Genomic DNA, 7,884 nt, shown 5'->3' on the forward strand with positions numbered 1-7,884 from the left:
TATACAAGAAAGGTCAAGTCAAAGTACATAGTAGTTTATTGGGATTAGTTTTCTATATATATATATATATATATATATATAATGATTATTATTTTTGACTGGTATTAGAACAATTATATGAAGATATCTATGTATACAAAATAATAAAGATTCTTCTTTATGTAAACTTTGTTTTTTGGAAAACTTATTTTGCATGATTCTACTACAACTATACATGTAATTAAGGCTGGGATTCAATCCGATCGCAGGTTGTAGGCAATGCGACAATTTCTGAATGGGCCGACATGTGCCATGTTTACTGTGAATGCAATCTCTGCAAACACTGGAACATTGCCTACAACACCCGTCTACAATCCCGGCCTTACCTTATTTTATGCAAAGATACTGTATGTTCTACGTTGTATATAGACGACTATAATATTAATGTGTATTTGTGTGAATTAGTCAAAGGTTCCACTTTGATATATAGTAAGTACACAAACAGGACTTTTCTATGGTGATTTAGATGGACATGATCTCAACAGTCTGAAAGTCTAACAATAGTAGGTTATGGTGTCGCTCACCACCATCAACTCCCCTTGACCCATCAGATCAGACATGGTCATTAGTAACTAGACCTTGTCCCATCAGATCAGACTGGGTCATTAGTAACTAGACCTTGTCCCATCAGATCAGACTGGGTCATTAGTAACTAGACCTTGTCCCATCAGATCAGACAGGGCCATTAGTAACTAGACCTTGTCCCATCAGATCAGACTGGGTCATTAGTAACTAAGCCTTGTCCCATCAGATCAGCCAGGGTTAGTAGTAACTAAGCCTTGTCCCATCAGATCAGACAGGGTCCGTAGTAACTTGACCATTGGTCAGGAAGCTGCTTCACCCCATAGGGACTCTTCCCATTGTGTAACCGTAGGACGAGGTCACTTCCTAACCCAAGCTCCATTTCCTCTTACCTCTGACCTCTTCCCTGTCGGCGTCCCAAATGGCACCCTATCCCCTACATAGTGCACTACTTTTGACCAGAGCCTTATGGGCCCTGGTAACTGGTAGTGCACTACATTGTGAATAGGGTGCCATTTGGGACGCACTCTGTGAGGATGACAGACTGTCCAAATCCCATTAAGTTACCATGACATCTGCTTCTCCGGATTTTGGATGGAAGAGGGGTTTGGTAACGGGGGTGTAGTGGATGTGCGTGTGTGTGTGTATGTTAATATCCCTGTGTGTGTGTGTGTATGTTAATATCCCTGTGTGTGTGTGCACTGTGTGTTTGTGATTGAAATCAAATTCCGGCTGATCTACTTCATCTGTCTGTTTGTTTGGAGTGATTAGGGTTCACTTTATTGCCCCAAAATAATCCCTTTAATGAGACTTACTCCCAACTGAAGTATTTGTGTGTTAGTGCCGTCGTATCTGTGGTGTTAGTGGGTGTTATCCTATGGGATCCCGGAAGCTTCTGGGAGATCAGGCCGCTGATGGAATCGAGTGATCCCCTTATTAGACGGGAGAGCTCTGACTCAGAATGAGGTAAGGATAAGCGAGGAGTGTGTGTGTGTCTGTGTGTCCGTGTGTGTGTGTGTGTGTGTGTTATCAGGGATGCTGCATGGGCTCAGAAAGATAGAGAAAACTCTGTGTTTGTGTTTATGTTCAACTTGTGTCTCTACTTAGCTTGTGGTCTTGGTTTGGAGTGTGTTGAGATGAAAGGGGCTCGGAGAAGATATGTGGTTTCTGAAGAGTGAAGTGTGTGTGTTGGTGTTGGTGTTGAGAACAGAGTGTTTCCCTAAGGAGCTCACTTGCTAGTCAAGTAAAGTCAGACAGTAGCACAAGGACCAATGTTTGTCAATGTTTTCTGAACTGAAAGTCTTGGATATGTTTAAGTGATGTTTGGTATTACTGCACTGTATTGTGCTGTAGTAGGTAGGCTACTGTGTTGAACTGTACTTGTACTGTAATATGCTGCTGTGGGACTATGCATATAGTATGTCTCTCGTGCATAATGCCATTGTAATGCAACATTGGACTTCAATGGCATGAACAATTTGTGGTAAGAAAACTGTGATATGTTACTACAATGACATCAAAATGGATGAAAAGCATGACGTGATGGAAAATATTGTCTAATGGTATATTATATATATATATAGTATAAAACATCTGCAATTAAGTCATATTTTGTCTGAAATAGACAAATTGATCAACTTGATCAATCCAACATATATTTTTCAAAGGATAACATTTTGTATATACGGAGAAGGTCGCAATTGTAAATGAGAACTTGTTCTCATCTTGCCTACCTGGTTAAATCAAGGTTAAATAAAGAAAAATAAAAAGAACAGCTAACTTACTTTGTGAAATATCTGGTTGTTTATATGGTTGTTTCTGGCTTCATTTGGAGAGATAACCTCCTATCTTACCATGAAATGAATGATCGTCAATGGCATTGTTCTGACCTCATAAACCATACTGTACATACATTTTTGTCCTTTTAATGTGTAGAGGGGGCATCAGCGTTACTCTGGAAGTGTTTGATTGGCCTTATTTGTAGAATTTGGAGGGGAAACAATCTCTCTAACTTGTTTCTCAATATATGAATGGGGCCCAATGTCTCAGTTTTCAACCCGTTAAGCCCAATGTTGCGTTTTTGCAACACTTACAAATCTATCTCTAGCTCTGGCTCAGAATGTTTGTTTCTCAATGTTCTATCCCTCTCCATAAGCATTACACCTTAGAGAAGGCGGGGAAACGTATTTCAAGTCATGTACTTGCATGGATGGCCTACAACATAGTATGCTTGTGTAGGGGACCAGTGTGGTGCCAGAGGAGTGGACCTCTTTCAAATCAAATCACATTGTATTTGTCACATGCAGCGAATACAACAATTAATTCACACATAAAACTGCCAACCGAATTGTTTCTAGTCATCTCTCCTCCCAGGCTTTTTCATCTTTGAACTTATATGGTGATCGGCATCTAAACTTTCATAGTATTACCACGACAACCGGCAAAACAGTTCGTCTTTAAATCACCCACGTGGGTATAACCAATGAGGAGATGGCACGTGGTGCCTGCTTCTATAAACCAATGAGGAGATAGGAGAGGCAGGACTTTCAGCGCCATCTGCATCAGAAACAGAGAGGAGTTCTATTTTAGCCCTTGGCATCACAGACTCCCGTTGGCGCACGCGAGCAGTGTGGGTGCAATAAATGAATAACATGGATTTCTAAATTTATTTTGCGACGCTCGCGCACGCGACGTGTCCGGTCTGGTCAGCATGTTAGACTAGTTGAATATCTGGAGCATCAGCATTTGTGGGTTCAATTACAGGCTCAAAATGGCCAGAAACAACCTTCTGAAACTTCTGAAATGAAGGCTATTCCATGCGAGAAATTGCCAAGAAACGGAAGATCTCGTACAGCGCTGTGTACTACTCCCTTCACAGAACAGCGCAAACTGTCTCAAACCGGAATAGAAAGAGGAGTGGGAGGCCCTGGTGCAAAACTGAGCAAGAGGACAAGTACTAGTGTACAAGTACAAGTGTCTAGTTTGAGAAACAGACGCCTCACAAGTCCTCAACTGGCAGCTTCATTAACTAGTACCCGCAAAACACCAGTCTCAACGTCAACAGTGAAGAGGAAACTCCGGGATGCTGGCATTCTAGGCAGAGTTCCTCTGTTCAGTGTCTGTGTTCTTTTCCCCATCTTATTATTTTATTTTTATTGGCCAGTCTGAGATATCGCTTTTTCTTCATTTCATTTTTTTTTTTGCTTTTCTTTCAAAAACAGGGACCTTTCTAAGTGACCCCAAACCTTTGAACGGTAGTGTACATTAAACATATATACAATGTTTCAAAAGCTACTGATGCCACGATAATCACAGCACACACTACTTAGGGATACATCTGGGTCTAAGGAGATGAACTAGGTAGTGTTTGACATGATTTTATAGTTTAGGACCTGTACAGGATGCAGTTTAGGAAACGTATATTTGCAACGTCGGGTCTCCCAGGGATATGCATAGTCATGGGTGAGAGACTGTGTGCTTTTCACTGAGACAGAGGCAGGGACACAGACGCAGGTTGATTAAGAAGCATCTCTGCCAGCTGATCCGTGAAGTGTGTGTGTGTGTTTGTGTATGTGCTAACGTCCTTGCATGTGTGTGTGTTTGCGTGTATGCGTAACTGTGTGTCTGTGTGCTCCCGAGCATGTGTGCCTTGGAGGGTGTGTGGTTACATCCCTGCATGTGTGTGCGTGTGTGTGTGTGTGTGTGTGTGTGTGTGTGTGTGTGTGTGTGTCCATGTGTGTGTGTGTGTGTGCGAGATCACTGCTCTGATCCGCTCTGCTGCATTGCAGTGCGTCCAGCCACATCCCCAGCCCCTGCCAGACTGCCCGCCTGCCTGGGTCTGTAGAGTAGTGTATGTTGTCCAGGGCACTTCTCCAAGGTCACACAGGTCAATCTATTCCAATCTAGAACACACACATAGAGAGACAGTTGTTAGGTTAATCTATAAACACCACAGAGATACACTGGATGTTTACAACCCATCTGACCGAGGTGACACACACGCACGCACGCACACACACACACACACACACACACACACACACACACACACACACACACACACACACACACACACACACACACACACACACACACACACACACACACACACAGTGTTTACTACCCATCTCACGGAGATGAACAGTGTACTTTTACGACCAGGTGATGAGGGGGATATTAGTGAGGCTGCTGGCGGCTACGCTATGTGCTAATGATGAACTCTGAGGTTTAGGGATTCACTTTCTGGGGTGATATGTAAGAGTCTCTTTCCTGTAGGTTTGCCTTTAGTATATAATGATTAACTGTAGTTGTAGTATAAAGTAGGCCGAGGGGAGACTTTACATTTGATTGCAATGAATCTATGGCATGTAGGCTAGAGAAACAACATTTTCAAAATGGCGCTACAGAGAAACTTGATTGATAGATTGATAATCAAGTTCTTCCGGATTCCCGTCTCACATTAAGCTCTCTGGTGCACACGCACACACACGCGCACACACACAGAGATCCCCACCTTTACCCCCACCACCCACACACACACCCTCAGGACACAACACACTCATCCTCTAATTCCAGTGAGCCTGATTGTGATAAAGCACAAAGCAGCGTTCAAGGGCACGAATCAAACAAACGCTGAAATCCCAGTCCTCAGAGTTGTGAAACATCTTTCTGCGGCCGCCGAAGACGGAGAGCAGCGATTACTCAAGTGTTCAAGAGCCTTGAGAGTTCTAATACACCGCCTCGGGAAGAAAACCACACAGGACGGCTTGTCATTGTCTTCTAAGATCAGTACAATACACAGCTCTGGAGAGATAAACGTTTCTTCCTCTGGTATGAATATATATTGGTCTCCGCTGGTGATTTCTATGAAGGCCAGAGGAGTTGGGGAATAAAGGTGTATTCATATTACCAGCAGTAAGTAAGAGGTTTGTTGAGGGGAGATGCATTGGCATTGAGAAGTGTTTGCTGTTTAGAATGTACATACAGTGTATCTTCCCTATGGGCATAAGTCAAGACTGGAATACACTTTCTGCTTATGTACCCAGCAGTCCAATTCATACTGACTCTACTCTTCAACTACGTTGTACAACAGTCACATTCTGAATTGCATACCAATACAGACAAACGCACACAGCCACCTGTCTCCACGAGTGAAAACATACCGCTTTCCCCCTGAGTCTTACATACAGCAAATCTCCTGCACTAGTGTGACAGGAAACAGGCCCAGTATACTGTGTGTGTGTGTGTGTGTGTGTGTGTGTGTGTGTGTGTGTGTGTGTGTGAGAGAGAGAGAGAGAGAGAGACACAACACAGATAATGTGGGCATTCATCTAACAGATGCCTCGTGGTATTCTGGGAATTGTAGTCTCTGACGTGTCACTGAGCTGCATCTGTGTGTGTGTGTGTGTGTGTGTGTGTGAGTGTGAGTGAGAGGGACACAACACAGATAATATGGGCATTCATCTAACAGATGCCTCGTTGTATTCTGGGGATTGTAGTCTCTTTCGTGTCACTGAGCACACTGGGCTGCATCTCTGTGTGTGTGTGTGTGTGTGTGTGAGTGTGTGTGTGTGTGTGTGTGTGTGTGTGTGTGTGTGTGTGTGTGTGTGTGTGTGTGTGTGTGTGTGTGTGTGTGTGTGTGTGAGAGGGACACAACACAGATAATATGGGCATTCATCTAACAGATGACTCGTGGTATTCTGGGAATTGTAGTCTCTGTCGTGTCACTGAGCTGCATCTGTGTGTGTGTGTGTGTGTGTGTGTGTGTGTGTGTGTGTGTGTGTGTGTGTGTGTGTGTGTGTGTGAGTGAGTGGGACACAACACAGATAATATGGGCATTCATCTAACAGATGACTCGTGGTATTCTGGGAATTGTAGTCTCTGCCGTGTCACTGAGCACACTGGGCTGCATTTGTGTGTGTGTGTGTGTGTGTGTGTGTGTGTGTGTGTGTGTGTGCGTGTGCGCACGTGCGCGTGTAGCTGTGTATTTCTGTCTATGAGGAGTTGTCGTGCTCATTGACCGTGCCAAATGTGACTTCAGGGAGCTTTTTGGTGTAAGACTGGCTCATCGACCAGATACTCAAACCCAGTACGTTAGGGGATGTTCATTGTTGTTACATATGACTTGTTACAGGCCTGTGTCGTGTCCAGTGGGGGAATTTCAAGGTTTAGCAGCTTAGTCGTGGATATCGATGGTATAGAATCAATTCAAAATTCTTTGCGGTATTTCTTCTACAATTTCACTTTCCACCCAAAGCCTTGTGGACTCTTGAATTGAGTTTAGCGACCGTACGACGGCATCAAATGATGTACATTCAATTCCACAAACTACAGTAAGCAAAGTTGACCTTCAATGTTCTTCAACAGGCAGAGGAGAGATTCCAAACGTGGAAAAAGTCCACAATTTCCACCTCTCACAACAGTAACAACTCTACTTCAGTGAGCCTGCAAAGTAATGTGTTGTGTTTTTACCCCTGAGCCTCCTGTGGTGAATCTAAACCAACTGAGACAGACTAGCACAGGCACAGTGGGACGCATAAACAGAGAGACCACCCGTCACTAAGGATATATCCCCAAAGCATACCTCTTTTCCACCAAAGCATTCGCTTTTCCACTGTTTTGCACTCAGGGGCCCACTGCATACAGAGTAGCTAGGGTTGAACTGCAGGTTCTTTGGGGGAGTGATAGATAGAAATGACAAGTATACTGCAGAAGCAGTGGTGGAAAAAATACTCCTACTTGAGTAAAAGTAGACATACTTTAATAAACAATTACTGAAGTAAAAGTGAAAGTCACCCAGTAAAATACTACTTGAGTAAAAAAGTAAGTGGTTTTAAATGAACTTAAGTACAGGGGTGGAAAGGCACTCAATTATAATACTTGAGTAAAAATAAAAAAGTAAATGCTATACATCAACTTCCTTGTATTAAAGCAAACCAGACGGCACGGTTATCTTGTTTAAACATTTACTGACAGACAGGCGCACACTCCAACACTCAGACATCATTTACAAATGCTATATTTGTGTATAGTGAGTCCGCCAGATCAGAGGCAGAAGGGATGACAAAGCATTATATTGAAAGGTGCGTGAATTGGACCATATTGCTTTCCTGCCTGAGCATTTTAAATGTAACAAGTACTTTTGGGTGTCAGGGAAAATGTATAGTGTAAAAAGTAATTATTGCATTGCTTCACAGCTATTTTCAGGTCTCTCCAGAGATGTTTGATCGGGTTCAAGTCCAGGCTCTGGCTGGGTCACATTCAGATACTTGTCGCGAAGCCGCTCCTGTGTTGTCTTGGCTGTATGCCTAGGGTTGTTGTCCT

Source organism: Oncorhynchus clarkii, chromosome 17, assembly GCF_045791955.1.
Source record: "Oncorhynchus clarkii lewisi isolate Uvic-CL-2024 chromosome 17, UVic_Ocla_1.0, whole genome shotgun sequence".
In the NCBI taxonomy this organism is placed as follows: domain Eukaryota; kingdom Metazoa; phylum Chordata; class Actinopteri; order Salmoniformes; family Salmonidae; genus Oncorhynchus; species Oncorhynchus clarkii.